This window comes from Phasianus colchicus, chromosome 6 (genome assembly GCF_987193195.1).
Source record: "Phasianus colchicus chromosome 6, bPhaCol1.hap1.1, whole genome shotgun sequence".
Classification (NCBI taxonomy): domain Eukaryota; kingdom Metazoa; phylum Chordata; class Aves; order Galliformes; family Phasianidae; genus Phasianus; species Phasianus colchicus.
This window is the reverse complement of record NC_143441.1, coordinates 36,368,687-36,388,656: the sequence shown is the minus strand read 5'-3', so window position 1 is coordinate 36,388,656 and position 19,970 is coordinate 36,368,687. Positions and strand designations below refer to the sequence as shown.

The 19,970-nt window shown below is 39.8% G+C and overlaps 1 protein-coding gene across 1 annotated transcript in view; it reads right to left on the bottom strand.

The window, feature by feature from the left end:
• Positions 1-19,970, bottom strand: part of KIAA1217 (KIAA1217 ortholog) — a 345,028-nt gene that overhangs the window by 293,025 nt on the left and 32,033 nt on the right. The gene's annotated exons all lie outside the window — the stretch shown is intronic.

The following is a 19,970-nucleotide window of genomic DNA, read 5'->3' as shown; positions in this document are numbered from 1 at the left end:
CCATCCTTGAAACATTTACTGGGCTAAAGTTTCAGCATCGTGATTCTATGTATGTATTAAATAAGATGTTACAGCAGTTCATCACAACCTTCCTTCTGCTTCATAAAAGCATGTGAAACACGGGAAACAAGAAGCCAATCGCTTTTCTCTCTGTAGATGGATATGTGAGACACCAAGGTTGTATAACAATGCACAGTATTCATCCTCTATAAATCAGTATCTACAGATTCCCAATTTAAGTACTCCCTGAAGTGGCAGAGATGTTCTGAGGTAACATATACTGAATTTGGAAATCAGTCTAAAACTGTAGCTATTAACAGGCACATCCAGATATCCACCTTTAGAAGGACTTCAGGCTTCTGAACCTCTCCCATCTTTCATCATTATACTTTGACTTTTTAATAGCAATTTGTTATGAAACAAAAACAGCTGTTGAGTAAAACAATTCTTCCACAAATATTCCTATTAAGTACAGATCTCACCAGCTGGGACTGCTCACAATGCAGGTCTCACAAAGCTCTGCCAATTTGGAGACAGACAGATTGAACATTTCAAAATTTCCAGGTTCAGCAGCAGCCACTGAGGCATTAGGAAACCACCAGACTGATATTTCAGATTCAATGAACAGACTTCATAAGCAGCAGAGTAGCAAGATACAACAGCCAGCCCTCTGCTCTAAATTAGCATCTCCACATGAAAGCATCACTCTCAACTTCAAACTCAGATAACAGTTCTAGAAAATAAGTAATTTTAAATCTATAGCCAGAGCTGCCCCAAAGAAGTCAAATAGTTAACTAAGCATGAATTTATTATTACATGTTCAGAAGGGACATATAAATGCTGAAGATTGTGACAGATTTAAACAGGAACTTTCTGACGAAAGATTAAAAAATTCAGGACATGTCCAGCCTTGACTAAAGCATTACCTTGAGCCAGCAGAACGTGCTGGAGGCAGAAAGCTGGGAGTCTTTGGAGACTGAAATGCTCTGCGTTTTGACAGACCTTTCACATTACACATATGCTCACGATAGACTTCAAGACATCACAAGATGCAAAGCAGAGACGAATTTAGGCTTCCTTGTACAATGTCAGGTGGTTGCATAAAGCTGAAAAAGCCATGTTTTTATGAGTGCTACAAAATGTTTGTAAATGTGAAGATGTTTACACTTGGATTCATGTGACAGCAATTTCCAAGAGAGCAGAAGAAGCAAAATAAAAGCACCTGAAGAAAAGGCTTGCTGAGATTTTGATGCAAACTGGGAAAAGAGCTCAACATAGTGATGTTATCAACCTCTTCAAAAAACGAACTGATCTTCATCTCTATTTCTCAATGGAAAGAATAGCTTGCAAGCAGCAAAACATCTTATCTCACTCAAATATCAAATTGCAAGTCTATTGTCAAGAATATCAGAGAAAACAAACCACATGTCAAAAATCCATGGACTAAAATCTATTCTTCTATTATAAGGGTTATTGCTCTCATTCCTTAGGAACTAAGCGGCGTTCCTAAGAAGAAGAAACTCAAAAGAAACTGCCTCCCCCATGTTCTCACCTCACTAAATCGCTCTCTCTCCAGAAGGTGACAGTTCTGTACCAGCATGCAGGTTTAGGTACGGAAATCAAAGTACAGGCAGCTCCATTTCCTCCAAGCTGTTCCCTTTTGAAGCCCGTGGTTAGCACTTTTTTTTTTTTTTAACACCAATTTCCTTCCAAAACTTCTGCACAGCAAACACATGCCAAACCAGGAAAGTCTCCTGAAAGCACAGATCTGATTTGAAAAAAGAAAAGAGTGGGCTACAGATATGCTGCTAGGTGAATTTACATAAAGAAATAGATGGATAGATGCAGATTTTTTTTTTTCCAGGCTACCATTCTTGAAACCTATATTCAGTTTCTCTCTCTCCTTGTTAGAGGATTCAAACTCTTGTAATTTAGTGAGAAAGATGGGAGAAGAGATGGAGAGTAAAATTATTTTTCCAGTTCAGAAAACAAAATGGTGTCATAGCAAAAGGGCAAGTTCCCTTTCCCCTTGCTGTCCCCATATCCCTCATACATATCAGCAGTATTTATATTGGAGCAACATGCAGATTTTCTGCTGCAGTCAGTCTGTGAGAGGCTCCTTCCTAATGTAAAACTCTTCCATTTCTCCAAGTTGTTCTTTATACAGAAGTTCTGGGTTACAGCTGGGCTTGTGTTTTAACAGTCAGTTCTGCTACTGCTGAGGGAACAGATAGCACTTGGGGAATGATCAAGTTGCAATTCTCACTTTTTTTTAGTATTTCTCTCCATTTTCAAGCTGTTCAGAGCAGAAAGGTCTCCTCTTCAAAGGAAATTCCCACTTTGAGGATGGGCACAGAGTACTGTAATATGCACATCTGTAGGAGTCCATGCTGCTATTTTTCTATCACACCTTCCAAAAAATACTGGCAGACACCGACCTGCAGACATTCGATCCCCTCTCCATCTGACATGCCCTTGGCTACTTATTAACACTGACCCTCTCAAACTCAGAGAGCATAAAAACCTCACTCAGTGAATTACATTTCACTGTTATTCATTCATAGGAGTAGTTAAATTAAAAGTGCTTTATTGTTGCACTAATGGTTTTCCTCTCTTAATTTTCCCTACATGGCTCACCCTTAAGTTAGTAATACAGAAACGTAGGCTTCCTAGTACAGAGCAACATAAAAACAGATTCATCTTCCTCTGAACTACACGCACAAGGTACATATAGGTCAAACTGAACAACAATGCCACGCTGCAGCATGCAGTCCAACATAATCATACACACACATCAGAAGAGACTGCTGGAACCACTGCACTGAGGCTGCTGTCCACCAGAGCAGCTCAGGTGCCCAACACAAAGTGGCACGGAACATCCATTCCCACACCTAACTCAAACCACATACACAGCTCCAGGCACACTTTGTCAATCCCAGGGCTTAAAGTACAGAACTCTACAATTCTAACCTACAACGATCAGGAAGAACAACCAGAGGAATCACTAGTAAAGAATTCTATCAAAACATCACGAGATCTATTAAGTTAAAATGTTGAGAGGATATTAAAAGATAGATTGTAATACACATTCCAAAGTGAGACGAATTAAGTTTTAAAAAAGTCACAGCAGAAATTCCTGCATGATAGCATACAGCCTTAAATCCAACCCAAGTTTCACTGCTCATCCATTTTTCTTCACATAAAGCTTCCTAATGAGTACCATTACTTCCTCTGCAATTGTAGCTAATTCCCACTGTCTGAATTGGCTTAAAATATTCCATTGTAGTGTCATCCAATTTGATGACAAAGTGATTGTGCAACAAAGAAATGATTCCCCTGTGACTGAATGTGAAAGGCTACCATCAATGCTGGCCAGAGACCCCGAGCTACAATCTCAGACCAGCCAAAAAGCTTTCTCTGTAGTTGTCCCCATGCTAACCAATGCCACAAAACCAGATGGCAGCAACCAGCAAAGCAGAAGTATCTCTGTCTCCCGCTGCACTGAATCCAGGCTGGATGCATCCTCTGGATCAATGAACCAAGGCCAAAAGTCCTGCCCTAAACACATAACACCCTCAATACTAGCAAAGGTTTACCTGGTATAAGCACAGATATAAAAGGTACGGCCTCACATTGTCTTCTCCAGATTTGCAGTGGGAAAATGTTACGGCTATACCACAAGCAAAAGCAGGATAGTGCCTTCATTTAGCTCTGTTAGCTCTTTCTGTATTTCTGGCATTTGTCAGAGAATGATGTTACTGATCTATATCCTCTCCATTTGGTCAAAATTCACTTACAGCCATCCAAAACATCCTTATTTGATGCTGTGTAATCAATGAATATACAGATGTTATAATTATGAAATAAACAAGAGAGTTTGGCTAAGCAGGCTATTATAACAAAAAGAGAATAGATAGAATGCTTACCCATGTCCTGGGCTCTCTGTAAAACTCCAACAGAGGAATCTCCAGAAAGAGATCCTTCCCCTCTGGTAGTCAGCTCTTAAATGGGCCTAGGAGAGGTGCAGCCAGGCTCCACCCCTTCCAGCAGCACAGGTGAATTGCCTTCAGCTGTGCTCCCATGGCTGACTCATTGCTCGCCTCAGGTGATCAATCAGAGGTGCAGGTCGTGATTCAGCAGTTCCCATACAGATGCTTAGGTAATAAAATGTACATATACTGTTACATAAAGCTGTATGTCAAAGCAACAACAGATACAAAAACTACTTTCTAGGCCACTGACAACGTACAGTGTCACTCACTTTATTTGCTTTAGGTGAAGAAGCCCCTGCATTGCACAGAGTGAGATGGGTCTAGATCTCAAGCACTCCCTTCTACCCACAGATTTGGTATATTATTTTCATCTTCATATACAGCCCACAGGAAAAATGATTTTTTAAGAAAATAGTTTGAAATTCAACTGTATTTCCACATTTACCACAGATTTCAGGGGGATACAGTGCATGCAGGCCATACAGTAAGCAGCCTGTTTTCTAAGTTCTGAAAGCAACAGATGTGGAAATAAACACATCACCTTCGCAGCTGAAAGGTGCATCCAAAAAGCAGCACAATGTTCAGAATGTTAATTCCTTTAGGGATTTAAAATGTTAAAAAAACATACATCACTACATATGAAAATGTTAATTCCTTTCTAATACGTACCATTATAGCTATTTGTATAACAGGATACTCGATTAAATCTGACATAATTTGACAAACATACATGTGTCAGCTCTCTGCATTGCCTATGAGGTAAATGATAACACGGCTAAGGTGAAATCCACTTTTAATTAAGAAAGCCTGCCTACTGAAAAGTATTTATCTATTGCTTTGAGCCAGAAGCCCTACAATAGCTTCATAAAAGTCACCTGCTTTATTATTCTAATATTCATCCAAGTATTTCTGTGAGAAAACAAAACGCTGCGTGCTGCTGGCTGCACTGAGCCATCACACCAGAACTCTGCAGCACAGAAATGTCAGCTGCCTCTAGTGTAACACAAACTGCTCACGCTTTGTAAGAACCACCACTGCCTAGCCAGAGATACAGCATGGCTCCTTCCACCTGGAATTCATGAAATTGTAAAGACTCCATACAAATTTTTTGCCTGATGTCCTTCCCAGCCCCTGTATTTTTCCATTTGCATTTGTCCATATGGAATTCAGTGCAGACTTCTTTAATAGTAACTGTAAATATCCATTGTTAGGTCCCCTCTTCTGTTCTTACAAGCCATCCTAAGAGTTTTTCAATGACATGGAATAAAAATTCATCATTAATCTGTAAGGCATTTTTACATCATAGCTGAGTGAAAGCAGATCCATGCTCTTCAGCCTCCTGCATTGTGACATCCCTGGATTCCTTCAGATCCCTGACCTTCAAGTGCTGATGCACAATGTTTCCATTAGACAGGGCAGGATTGTGTAGGACATGCAACTCTCTAAATTGTTAGTAAATATACCTGCAGGAAATAGCTTTTCTCTGAGCTTCAGTTGCAAATCTTATCTCCTTCGATGAAGTGAATTAGTTGATAGGAAAACCAGAATGCCTACCTTATGGAGCATTGATTCAACCCAGGATGCGTGAACACTGGTTCCCTGGGAGAATAAAAGCCATGACCCTGAAATCCTATTATCTAGCGAATCACCTTAACAATTAAACATGCCGTTTCATTACTTCAGTGGGCAAAAAAAAAAAACACCTCACATGACATCTCAAGAAAAACTGCAAAATGTCTCTCCGCCAAGAAAGAGAAAACTAGGAAGTCAAAGACAATAGGGGGAAAAAAATGCCTCGAGTTTGCTCAGCCCATTTTCAGCCCACATGTGAAGTGCTACTTTGTTTTGAAGCAGTCACTACAAGAAGACAACCTCTTAACTGGGAAACCTCTACTGAGGACCTGATGTGACTGACCTGGGTTTCTTCGGCCCTCAGCCCCATCAGAACAGCACAGCCACATCACTCTTCCCAAGGCTGTGATGGCACAAGCTGGGGAAGTGAAGAGGAATTAATTATCACCACCGCTATGAAAATGTCAACACTTATTCTTCCATAAGAATTAGTCTAGATGATCTACAGGGTTATCACTGAGGACTTGATAAAACTTGGGCACTATACAATTGTAATTAAGACATAATTTCTTCAGAAAAGTTTGCATTATTGAGTGAAAAGGAATGAACTCATTGAGATCACTGAATGAATTTGCAGCATGTGGAATAAATAATTAAAAAGAGAAAAATCTCAGTCGTAACTTATTTTTAACCTAGGCACATACAACAATAGCAACCATTAAGATCCAATAACCATTAAATTCTACCAATATTTTCAGTCAATTTTCAGTGTTGAATAGCATGTCACATCCATCTGCTACAGAAAAAAATTGAAGCATACATGATCTAAAGCAGAGGCAGATTAATTCCCCAATGACTAATAATCAGAAACAATGAGAAATGGCACAAACTACATAATTCACTGCTGAGCATGCTCTGCAGCACAGAGAAACAAAAATGTCACCGGGGACACTACCGAAACACAGAACCTATTTCAGCACAGACAGACATGGAGCAGCTACTTTTCATTCTAAGGGAATTTGAAAATTTGCCCACAAAGTAAAACACTTACAGTGAAGAGTTTTGAATGAGCAAGAGAAGATTTCACTTATTTCTATTTCTTTTTAACTTAAATTCACCTCTTACAGCCAACTTCTAAGTTAAAAGCAATTTCGAGGATAGTCCACTTGGTAAAGTGCTGCCACAAGAAGCTCCCATTCAATTAAACCCATTTTCCCCTTCAAATAGACAGAATTGGTGCCATCAAATCTCCCTCATACTTGTTGATCGCCACCAAATGGTGCTCTTCCCAGTAAAGCATAAGACAGCAGAGATACTGATCAGATGTACTGATACTGAACTACTGATACTACTGATGATTTAATTTCTCCTATACTCTAGACAAAAAAAATTCACAGGGAAACTGACAAGGAAGAGGTAGCCATCTGAGGATGAGAAGATATTCACATGGTAGGATTGCTCAGAAGATAGCCAGCAACCACCAAGAACAGAAATCAAGAACTAAAGGAAAAGAGAAAGAACTGGACACAACGGGAATGCATATTTAAAGCAAAAGCAAGAATAGAAGAAACACTACTGTGAGAAGAGCATATGCCTCTTTCCAACCCATGAATTATTATGTGAGAAAAAATAAATAATAATTAATAAAAAAATTAATAAAAATTAGGCTGATTTGATAGACTGCTACATAAAAAATGATAATATATTATATTACCTCTGAACTGCAGCTGTCACAAAACCACTTCTTACCCAAGAACATCAGTTTCTACTTCTAAACTTGAAGGCACAGAGACAATATTCAGCATTAGCATGAAGTACACAATCATCTAATCTTTTTCCATGAGAAAATATGATTACCATGCATTCATGATGTTGATAAAACAGTGTTTCCAAACTTTTATGATCACAAGGAAATGCTTCCTTGTAATAGAACTCATTCACCCATTCTTTCTAAAGAACAGCGGTGAGCAAACTGTTCTCACAAAAAGAATGTTATTCCTACTACTCACTTTGCTTTTACCATTTTTGGGTTTCAGGTCTCCCTCTTCCCTTTCTTAATTTCTCAGCCTCCAACTCTCTCACTCAGTATCTGCAGAGCATCTCCTGAACTCCACTTTTCCTTGCAAAATTCACAGCAAAATGCCCAAACATAGCAAGCAGCTCCTGGGGATTTGATAATTGCTTTATATTGTATCAGCACCTTGGAGCTATGATTGAGGGTATTTCATTATTACTTTATAACTCAAGTCAGTTACAGAATCAAATGAAGAGGTCATTCAGCTTTGTTTTCAAAAGCCCTCAGATGAGACAGGGATACTTCTGGAGCCAGACTATCTGGCAGCAGATGCACGGAATTACTTTATCAGGAATCCTTATCAACAACTGTCTGGAGTTCACAATTTTATACATTTTTAGAATGAACTGTTGTAAAACAGGTAGCTGAGATGAAAACACAGGTTTAAACAGAAGCCCTCTGGGAAGGGCTAGGGCAGCACACTAATAAATCATTTTGAGTAACTTTTGAAGGAGGAGGGAAAAAAAAGGGGTGAGGCAGGCGAAATGCCACTCCGTGATGAACTGATTTTGCATTACTGCAAGCACCATCCTTATTTACCAAGGGAGGGGGCTGATGTTATACAGCCATCCCAGAGAGGCAGTGAAGGTACCAAAGTGACCTCTCTCACTGTGTGGGACTGCAATGCGCTGCCACAAGGCAACACCTGTGAGGGGCATCAGGAATGGCCACCCATGTGTGGGTCACAGGCAGAGCTGCACTGCTGTTATCAAGTGTTTTCACAGTGATTCAAGAACAGCAGCTACACTTTTTACCCTCTACACCACATATCAAGTACAGCTCATCCTTGCTTCTATTGCAGCCAGTACTGAAGGGCTTCTCCTCTGTCCTTGACTCGTGGTATCATACACAAGGGCATCGATTACAGTAAAATTTTTACTGTTCTACATACACAAAGTTTGCAGGCTATCCTCTGCCTATGTGACCAGGGTTAAGTATGCTACACCAGAAAGGATTTAATTATCTCAAAATATTCTTCTCTAGTATTTCCTCCTCCCTGTACTGCCAGACCACTCAGTGACTCATGCTCAGCCCAGGCTGCCCATGGGGACGAGTATCACTTATCCCAGGGCATGCTGGCCCTCAACCAGCACTGCTGGTGTTCTCAGTCATGCCCTGCTCCTGCTCATTAGCCCAGATGTAGCCTGCGGGACCAATTTCCAGGCTGAGCTCACACAAGGCAGTATTTGTGTGATGCTGTTTGCTCTGCTGATGCCTGCACAAGCCTTGGTACCATGGCACCAGGAGGAGGACAATTGTGACAAGCAGGTAAAGAACTCACTAGGCAAGCACAATGCCTTCTTTCTCTCCTGCATCACATTCAGCTCCTTTTAATATACCTGTCAAATTCCACATCAAAAGTGCTTATAATTTTTGTCCTTGACTTTTTTATTAGATAGCTACCTCAAAATTTTAGGGATATTCTTTTTCATTTCTATTTTAAAATGTCAGTTAAATACAATGCTTTGTTCTCCACAACATCTCCCTTGGCTCCAGATATGCATTCCAAGTTTGTGCTATTTCTGATTTGGAGAGAAAAGAGCAAAATCAATCCCAACTTCTATATTCCAGCTTTTTCTATGTTCAAGCTGCTCAGCCCAACAGACTTAGATAAAGGAGTCAGGCTAATGAAGCCTGTCCCTTCCAAACCCAGAGGCCTGACTTACATGCATGTTTATACTTATCTTTCCATTCATTTTACTTGTGAGAACTCAATTCAAGGCTATTTGCTAGAGCCAGCTATTTTAATGGTCTCATTACTTACCCAAGCCCACATCTCAATAAGCTTGTGGAAGCAGCCAAAGGATTTGGCTGAGCCTCTTACAAGGCCCCATGACAAATGGTAACTATCATTTTATTATCTGTCTCAGAGATATGAAGGTCTGGTTGGATTCTCCAGTCTGGGTGATTAAAGAACAGCAGCAAATTTCTGCTTTCCACTCATCATTAACAAAATGACTGTGAATTCTTGGGCGTGCAGATATTACACAATATACATCCCTCCACCCTCAGGAACTCATGCCAAATCAAGTCAAATCCCTGGAGTATATTTAAAAGCCAGGGCATTCACTGCCTATTACTTTCCTGAAACAAGAAATCCAACATGTGAGCTTTGAAATAACCTAGGACACTGGTAGTCTTTCTCCACAGCAGCTAAGCGGAGACAATTAGCTCCACTAGCTCACACCAGCACACCGTGGTACAACCAATAAAGGTCAGAGAGTCCCAAAATGTACACTGTCAGACTTTGAGCTCCTTTTCTAATCACCTGGATCCAACTGGTTTTCTTCCACAGAATCATAGAACAGAACCATAGAATCATTAAGGTTGGAAAAGACCTCCAAGATCATCTAGTCCAACTGTCCACCTACCACCAGTAGTGCCCACTAGCCACATCCCTCAGTGTCACATCTACACCTCCAGGGATGGTTCCACCACTTCCCTCGGCAGTCTGCGCCAATGCCTCACCACTCATTCAAAGAACTTTTTCCTAATACCCAACCCTCAGAGAAAATTGCACAAAGTTGAGGCTTTTGAGCAGACAGATGGGAATGGCTGAAGTGCTCCAGGAAATCCAAGGATGAGAGGTTTCCAGGGTAAAGTATCTTCTTTGATGCCTGCTTTCATGCTGCCTTTTGCTTTGCAGTGACTGTGGCTGCTTTTCAACAGAAAGTACACCCTGCTCTCACATCCAGCTGAGGCAGGAAGATTGTTCTTTGTTTTTATTATCTATTCAGGGACTAAAATTAATATTTTAGGAGACAGAAGGAAAATTATATATTAGAGTAAGGAAGTTTGAGTTGTTTGACACCATCAATTTGCTCCAGTTCTTTTAGAAAATAGCAGTCTCCACTTAATCACACTACAAAAAACAGTCCACATTGTGAGAAGTTTGGCCTAAAAGCTTTATTGTGGGCTTTGTCTGAAAGACAGCCTGATCTGCTCTGCAAGCCTCCCTGCAGCCTTCTGTTTGCTGACCCCCTAATTGCAAACCCATCACTTGTCAAGTTCTGGTTAATAGATGCTCAATAATAAGACAAAACTATGCAAGTGAGGAGAGAAGAGTAATCAGAGCAAGTTCAAAAAGGCTGCACAAGCGGTAATTGAATGAAAAGGGAAGTAAGAAAGTGTGCTCTTGTGCAGAGCAGCTACTGTTACAGAGGTGCACGTAACTATGACAAAACCCACCCAAAACACACAGATCAATGATCCATGTGAGATGACTTCTACTGCTGAACTGTTCCTTTGCCTCTGAATAGTGACTGCAGCTGATTACAGGTGAGAGATCTCTACAGTTGTTCTTCAGAAAGGTGGAAAGTACTCGGATACCAGGATGCATCCAGACCCACCTGTGAGCAGGAGCTGCACTTCTGAAGTCCAAGCAATGGGATATACTGTGAATGCAAATACAGGTAAAACAGAGCTAAAGGAGGAGGAGGAGGAGAAAGAAGGACTAAGTTGCTGTGCAGAGACAACCATCTGAAGAGCTGCAGTTTTATGAATGATCACTGCTTTTCATGGGAGTGTGTAACAGAGAGATCTCTGCCTCATGCCTTTGCTGTCGGAACATCTCTCCTCAACACAAAAAGAAAGGCTGCCTAGGATTTACTGCTCCAGTCTTTATCACAGATAAAACCAAATTCATCCTTTTCAACACAGATCAACACATCAGCTGAAGATGCTGCCCCAGTAATGCTTTCAAGTTCACAACAGATTCCAGCTCAGTGCTTATGATCCACCGGCACCTCACCAACAATCCCACTGCTGTGTTGCATATGTACCAACAATCCACATTCTAAGGAACAGTAACTCTTCTTTTCTTCTAAAACAAAAACAAAAACAAAAACAAAAAAAAAAAAAAAACAAAGAGAAAGAGAGAAAGAGAGAGGAAGAAAGGAAGAAAGGAAGAAAGGAAGAAAGGAAGAAAGGAAGAAAGGAGGAAAAGGAAGAGAGAGAGAAAGAGAGAAGGGGAGAGAAAAAAAGAACGAAAGAAAAGAAAGTAGTATTCACACTTTTCATTCTCAGTGTGCTTTCAGACATTTGGCCTAGATTAAAACATAGAATTCACTGCTCCTACTTACAGGGTGTTTTCCTATTGTGCTCCTGTATTGGACTGCTGACACATACCAACTCATAAATTTGTCTCCTACCTTGTTAGGATTTTCCACACACTTCGTCTTAGGAAAAGTTCAAAAGTTCATTAGTAAAACACTGCTTATTTCTGCTCTCTGAAATGTTCTTATGACAGAAAACGTCAAGAAACTTAACACAGTTGACAACTAAATTACAGAGCACCACATAGTTCTTGTAAGGCTGCAGAAAACATTTGTAAGTAATTTACTATTGTTAACAGAATTGACAACACATACATAGACCCAAACCTGAACTGCTAATAAGTACATCAGTAATTTCTCTAAGCAGTAAGACGAGTAACTCAGTGGTAATTTGCTTATTGTTTTCCTAATAGGGAAAAGAGGATTACAGCCAATTCTCCACTCACTTACACATCCTGGAGGGCTTTCTAAGGTTATTTTTCCACAGCACTAGAACCCTTCTCTGTCCCACCAACATCCACCAGCAGCCACAGAACCAACACTTCCAAAATAGCTTCCAGGAGGAAGATACATGGTGTGGAAGGGAGCAGGCACAAGATTAGAAGCTGCACATGGAGGAAGTTATTTTGCTATGAACTAAGGTGGACGGAGTTACCTGAAACAAAGGTACTTCTCATATACATGGAAAAGTATACATTGGATGGGAAAATGGCATGGAAAGGTCAGCATTTAATGGTCAACAGTTTATCTATGTGGAAATTTAAATGAATCCTTAATTTACAAAAATTAGTAAAAGTTCCAATATGATCTATATCCTTATAACACTTGTATCTCAAACTCCATGAATGACACACCACACAGACTTATGCAGGTGACAGGGGAATGGTTTTCAATTTGCACTCCTGGAAGCACCACCAGTGTGTACCAATGACCTGCTGTTTCCTGGAGATATAACTTCATCAAGAGGAGAACACAGTCAGTACAGGCCAATTAACAAGTGCTAGCCAGAAGACTGAACCAACTGACTATCTGAGGGTTTAAAATATTATAAATAATAAAGCTATTTATTGGTTCATATTAATCAAATTATCATAGTTCTTTTCTAAAAAATAAAGTCCAGGCTTAGAAGAAAAAGGCTATGGCAGAGTGTCTGTGTCAGCATTTTAAAGCTCTCCAGAAAGGGAAAGGGGACAAAAACCTCACAGAAACATTCCCAGTAATTTTAAGTTTATGATATTCTTTCCTAGACTAACAACTGATGAAATTGTGATTTAGACATGTAGAAAGACAGGACAGTAACCAGTCATGTATTTCTTTCAAAGAACAATGTGGGAAAACAGTGTAGCATCTCTTTCCCCATTCACATAAAGAAATTGAAGGTAAATATTACATAAGAAGTCTTTGGAGCAGCATAAATACCAGTAATACTTAGCGAGGTTTTCAGTGACGCATCATAGGATTCTATAGCTAATAGGACAGCCATTTCAGCAAGTGCTGGAGGTCAAGATGTGTTTGGACACCACTCTCAAATGTTGGGTTTGGATTTTGGGAGGTCCTGTGTGGAGCCAATGCGATAAAACACTACTTTCAGAACAGCCCTCTTAACTGCCAAGAGGAACACAGCGGAGGAGGGGCAGCAAGAGGCACAGAGCGGAGTGGAGCACACACCCCAGGGCATCCTGCTGAAGCACAGCTCTGCAGCCCACCACAGCCAGGAGGAGAGCTGTAGCAAGAAGTCTTAGAACCATGACCCAGGAATGAGGAACATCACACTGAAGGACAGGATTAGAGCAAACACAGGTGAGCTCTAACACCAAGTGTGCAAAACAGCTTATACATGTCTTCACATTAAGACTGAAGAGCAGCGGCATTCCTGGATTCAAGAGGACTGCAGGATGCTCCTCACCACCACCTTCACCTGCTGATGTTACGCTTTCCAAAGCCTCCTTAAGAGCAGGAAGAGCCTTCTTTTGCATGTTTTTAAATGCAGCTCTATTTCTCTCTGTCTGACAGTTTTTCCACTTGCGGTCCTTTATCCTCCAACCAACCCACACCCCCACTGCTGCCACTCACACAGCACTGCTGTTTGGAAACAAGCACCTACTTGCTTTCTTTCATCATTCACTCAGCCAGTTTGACACCCTGCCTACCACTTGCCTGAGGATTTCATTCTGAGTATTTTTCTGCTTTCTGCTGCGTGTTGCCAACTGTCTGCCACATCCCACATGGTTTCAGCCTCTGGTGATGAAGTAAATCCTCCATCAGTGAAGCCACTGCCTCCACTGTCCCACCAACTTAAATGCAGAGCCTATTGCCTTGACTCTAGAAGTCTAAGTCCACATGTTTCTGTAAGCTTCCTGTACTGCTCACAGATCCAAAATACCAACAGCATCCTCTTGTTTGCATTCATAGAAACCTAACCTGAAACCAGAACGGGAAACTGACACCCGTTTTGAGGAGCATAAACCCAGACACTGCTTTGGGAACAGCTTTGACTCATGAAAAGTTTTGCTCTCACATGAGTTCCGAACATCATCTCTGATCTCTGCAGTTCTGGATACACAGCACGGGGACAGCTGCTGGGGGACAGTGAGGATGCAGACTGCTGTGCAGTCCCACACAAGGTTTCAGCTGGGAATTGGTGAAACAAGCGGCAGGATGCAGCGAGGTTTCTTTCCTCAGCGTGCTCTCCCTCTGTAGTCCTTTAAAGAGATGAGCAAGGCTCAAAACCACACAGAGCAAAGGCTACCTCCACCTCATTTTCAGCAAGACTTTCTCAGAAGTCTTATGACAACTTCAGAGCAGCAGTCTTACCTAAATACATACATACATTGGTACATGTACACAGCTTTTGGACACTGGATTAGTGGCAAGAACTTCCTCATTATGGCAGGAAAAGCTATACTGAGAAACGCAGCTGAGATCTCATGAATGTGGATTTTGGCTCCTAAATCCTTGTGCAAAACCCCTCCATGCTCTGCTCTTGGACATTTCAATAGCTTAAGAAAAAAATATAACACAGCACAGAAATAAAACTGTATCACTGAAAGGTGTATTGAATTAAGGAATTTCAGTCTGTTATAATGCCTTCAGCACTGTATTTCATACAGACTACATCATACACATAAAAAATATATATTCCCTCTGTCCCACACACACTCTTTAATTCACAACTGAAATATAGTATAGAGAAAGAATTCTTTTACTTTCATGGTGCTAGGATCCAAAACACTGACTGCTGTTTCGCAAGACCTTTATGTTCCTCACTGCGAAGATCTTAATGAAAGACACTCTGTATGATGAACTGAAGATCAACAAAAACACATACGAATTTCTGTGGTTTTTTATTGTTCCTGATTCTCATTTTTAAACTAATTAGTAAGTGGAAATTTTACACTAAGAAAGCCCTTTTTTATCCTATGTTCTCTGGAGAGTAGGACTTCATTTATATGAACCTTCCACATAATTGGATGAAATGTCCTTTTTTTCCATCAGATAAATGTGTACTGAATGTGGAACCTTTCAAAAACAACACGTGCGTGTACTTCAAGTCACAGCAAAAGGAACAGCCTTTTTTGTTTTCTGTAACACAATCACATGAAGACTCAAGCAAAATGAAAGAGATAGCTATCATTTCAATCACTTTTTACCCATGATCTTTTTGAATGTATCGAATTAAAAAAATATCAAAAATTACCAAAGAAAAACATTATTTTTATACAAAGACACACAGATAGGCTTAATGCGCTAAAAATGGGGTTTGTTCATTTGTTTCTAGAAGCAGCTAACTCCAGTGAAAATATTGTCTTCCTTTCACACTATAGTCTCAGATGACATAGGATTACGTGTTTAATTCCAAATCTTATAAGGGAAAGGAGCCTATAGAACTACTCAGGCACAAGGAAGCTCCCCTTGCAAATAATGGCGCATGAGATGCATGAGGTGTGAGCTTGGACCTGGCATGCACTGCGCAAACAAGAACTCCTGCTGCTACAAAACTAACTTGAAAAGCTGAAAACACAGTAAGCCTCAAAAATGTTACACGAGAATAGCTTCATTCAAAAAATTAATTCAAAGTTGGGGCACTTTCTGAAAACAAATCTGAGACACAGCAGTAGCCAATAAAACCAAAAGGTTTTATGAGTCTCTCCAAGTTTCTGCATATATTTTTTTAACATTTTTTAGTGTAAAAGCCAGAAAGCACTATCAAATTACTTCAGCAAAGTTTAGAAAGAAATAAAGTAATGTGTGCATTAACTTGTTTGCTCTGTACACATAATGCTGTGTGTGTATGCAGAACATTCAGTTTCTTTTTGGATCTAGTTTATTTAGAAGTCAGTCCCAAAGGTGCCTAAAATAACTGTTTAAATCAAAACCATCTTTGGGAATCTATGTGAATGTGACAAGTTTTGCAGATATATGAGACATGCAGAATTCCCACCAAAGAAGTTGCAGAAGTTGCAGAACTTAACACATTTAAACAAACAGAATACAGACAGTAATAAGAGTTACTCCATCTACATGCTAATTTTGGCCCTGATATTACAAACATGAAATGCATTTCCTTCTGTTTCCAGTTATCATGTGAAAGCTTGTGAAATAGAAAAGGAAAACTGAAACAGATCCTGAGATGCACAGCAGATCACAAATAACCATTCTGTTGTGGATACAAACATTTCTAAGGTAATGGACAATCTTTCGGACTAAACTTAAATTTCTTTTATAAAATAAAACTCACCCGTGCTTTTCAGATAGAATATGATTATTAACATTTTCTAAAATTCCTTTTTCAGCATCACTTCTCTCTTGAACAAAAATTCTTAGGTGAAAACTTTTGGTTTTTTTTGCCTCACATTTAATAGACAGATGAAAGCAGCTTTAAAACCATGCACTGTAAAATGTTTTGCCTTCAAAAGAATAAAAAGAAACCCATCAGATGCTCAGAGAGATGGAAAAAAAGAAAGGCAAGAAATTTAAGAATTCATGGTAAGTTTTTAGTTTCCACGAACCATAAAATATTAGTAAGTTTACAATCATTCTCCTATTTCAAAATAGGTTGTTGTTGGATTCCTTTTGGAAGACAGAACCACTAAGGACACCACCTGTTTCCATTCACAGCCCAACCTCCTGGCCCTGCACTCTCTTCCATGCACTGCTAGCAATAAAGTATTTCATGTGTGAGTGTACAATTTTAAAATGAAAGAAAAGTAATGATATTGGATGGAGTGTATGTTTAAAAGTGTCACTGGACACTTCATTTGTGTGTGCAAGAACCATCTTTTAAAAATGCAGCAGATTGCTTGCTGGAAAATGAACTTTTCTACTAAAAGTAGTTTTCAATCCACAGAAATAAAAATAAACAGATAACAGATAAGCACCAGCAGGTTGTTTGTGCAGTGAATGAGAAGGAAGAGTGAGAAAGGAAGGAAAACTGAGAAACGAAGGAAAATTCATGAAGCAATGCTCCAAGTGGTGCAGTGTTTAAATTTGTTTGGATCAGCTGTTAGATTTCCACATTTGCAGAGGGAATGTTTCTCTTCACCTTCCACATATGAGCAGCAGCAGCTTCCGAACTTCTCAACACATGTAAGGGAGTAGCACCTGCACAGCATTTGTGCCATGAATGTAAGCTCCAGAATAGTGAATTATTTTCTACCAAAGACTTTCAACACACCAAATTTCACAAGAATTAATCTCACACCAGCGCTGTTCACTGACTATGCTCATATTAATGACCTCACTACTACTGCTGTTCACACTCTTGCTATTACGTTATCAGTTAAATGGCAGGGGTGTAATTTCTCACCTTCAGGAAAAGCAACAGAAGTAGAATCATTATAAATGTTTTTATTTTGAAATGGCTACAAATTTAAAAGTTACTTTAAGATTCGAAGAAGTATTCTGACAGAGAAAAAAAAAAGGGTTAAGATGTCCTGTAAATCTTTCATTCTTTCAATTTAATTGTATCCTGAGGTTTGGTATTGAAGAAGTGGAGTCCATCACAGAATACTTTCTCAGGTTTTTAAAGATTATTAGCTTTTAAAACAAGACTTCTTTTTTGTTATAAATATTCTTAAGAAGTTTACTACCAACCTTAACTGAGGCAGATAAGTAAAAGTGTCAGCTGTGGCACTGAGTAAGACTTGCATGTAGTTTAGGAACATTCTCACAGCTTCTCACAGTTCTCAGTTGTATCAGATTTACACTGGAGATCTTTGACTATATACACTTTCTGTAAAATAAGTCAAAACTAAAGCTGTGTTTATTTGTTGTTGTTTTTTTTTTAAAACGCTAAGAACACATCTCATTACTCCATTACTTGTATGCTGCTAGCTACCAGTTTTCACATCTTTTGCTCACCATTACTTTTGCAAGAGCTTCTCCTAGCCCAACTGAGCATGTGCTCAGGCAATGAAAGGCATCTGACAAGCTGTTCTGGCCAAAGGCTGCTAAACTTTGGCCAATCTGATGTAGGGACAACACTATCAAACAAGAATTCCAATTTTTGTAATGTTGTTCCATCAGCTTCACACCTCTGCTTCCTCCAGTGCTCTCCTGTTTGTGACCAACCATTTTCTACATGTACCATATGAGAAGAACACAGACATTCTGAAAAGTGGTATCACAGAGAATGCAGATTTTCTGGAAAGCTTGCCTCCATCAGGAATTCAAATTTGATCCTGAAAACTTGAAACACTGAACAATTTCAGAGGATATCAGAAGATTTAAAAAAATATCTTGAGTAGAACCATTTATTCAAAGCATTTACAGTTAACAAAAAAAAGCAAAGAAACTACCAGGATCCTCTGAAATTTAAATAATGCACTTCCAAGTGGAGAAAAATCATAAACTGGGAAGGACCAAAGCTCCTGTTTGCAGAAGGATGAGAGCAGAGGGGCTGTGATGGGGCTGGATCACCCTCCTGGGAGCTCTGTGGTCACCTCCGCAGCTATTTTATCTGCTGCATCTTCAGAGAAAAGCAGCGCTGCCAATAAGGCTCAGTAAGGGTCCTATAAGACTGAACAGAGCCCACAACTCCTTTTGCAGAACTGTGGCTAGTTTGTCAGATGCTAACTGTCTTCAGTCACTACAGTCAAGACTGAATTTAAACCAGCACCCTGAGAGAAAGTAATACCATTTCCTCACCACCTATCCCATCAGCCATCTAATGCTTCCCAAAGCACTAAGCATTTTCATGTGCAAATATTGCTATACCTTCGACTGTTGCTATGCAACACTAGGTCTTATATTTCTTAGAAAGATGTGAAGGAAATTGGACTCTTGATCCTTATAGCTTAACTACTATTACACACCACTGTATCTGCTATACACAATTTGGATTAATACTTGTTGAGGAAACCAGGTTATAGTCTTCAACAATTTACTTTTAGAGTCTGGGCTCTGCTCCAATGTATTTCCCCCATTTAATATTTAATTCTTTTTTGAACATGACCTGCCCTGTAATTTTAAGGGAAACCATGTGAGTTCCTCATTCAGCTGTATTATAGTCATTTTGCTACAGAACTGTTCTTCAAATAGTATCTGGCATGTCTTAGGGATAATCATGTTTTATGGTTATAAAAGTTAGCATTGCTGGAATGCCAGAGGACTTAAAGACAGCACACACCAGCCCCTCTTGTACCCATGGGAGGAGGAATCCCACCCCATAAACATCCTCCCTCCCCTGGCTCCTCATCTCTGGGCCTTCTGGGACAACAAATCACCATATCAATCAGCACAGCTTTCAAAAGTGAATGTAGGATTTTTTTTTTCCTGGGGCCAATTATTTGCTCCTCTGTAGACATGCAGACATTTTTAGTAATATGTCTGGATAATCAGCCTTATGGGCCAGCTGGTACATTTTTTAGGAACCAGAGACGTGGGCTGTTTGTTTCACAAACCGGGGCCATCTATTTTGATAAGAATGTAACTCACAGTTAATACAAATTGTTGGCATCTGTTTTTATATTAATTGATTGCACCAAGAACTCAGTTCAAGATCAGCTCTGGGTGAGGAGACCTACAGACCTAGTGGTGAACTGTCGCTGTGTGTCAGCCTGGAATTTGGCTAACCAGAAGTTCTGTGCGCTCCAGAGCACGCATTGCACGTGCACTCCATCAATACAAGAAGAGAAAGAAAGAGGGAAAGAAAGAGGGAAAGAAAGAGGGAAAGTGATAATTTTTTTTTTTTTTTTAAAGCAAGGGAGTGAGAAACACTCTACCATTTTACTTGAACACACAAGTTAATACCAGGGTACGTTATACCATGTCATACAG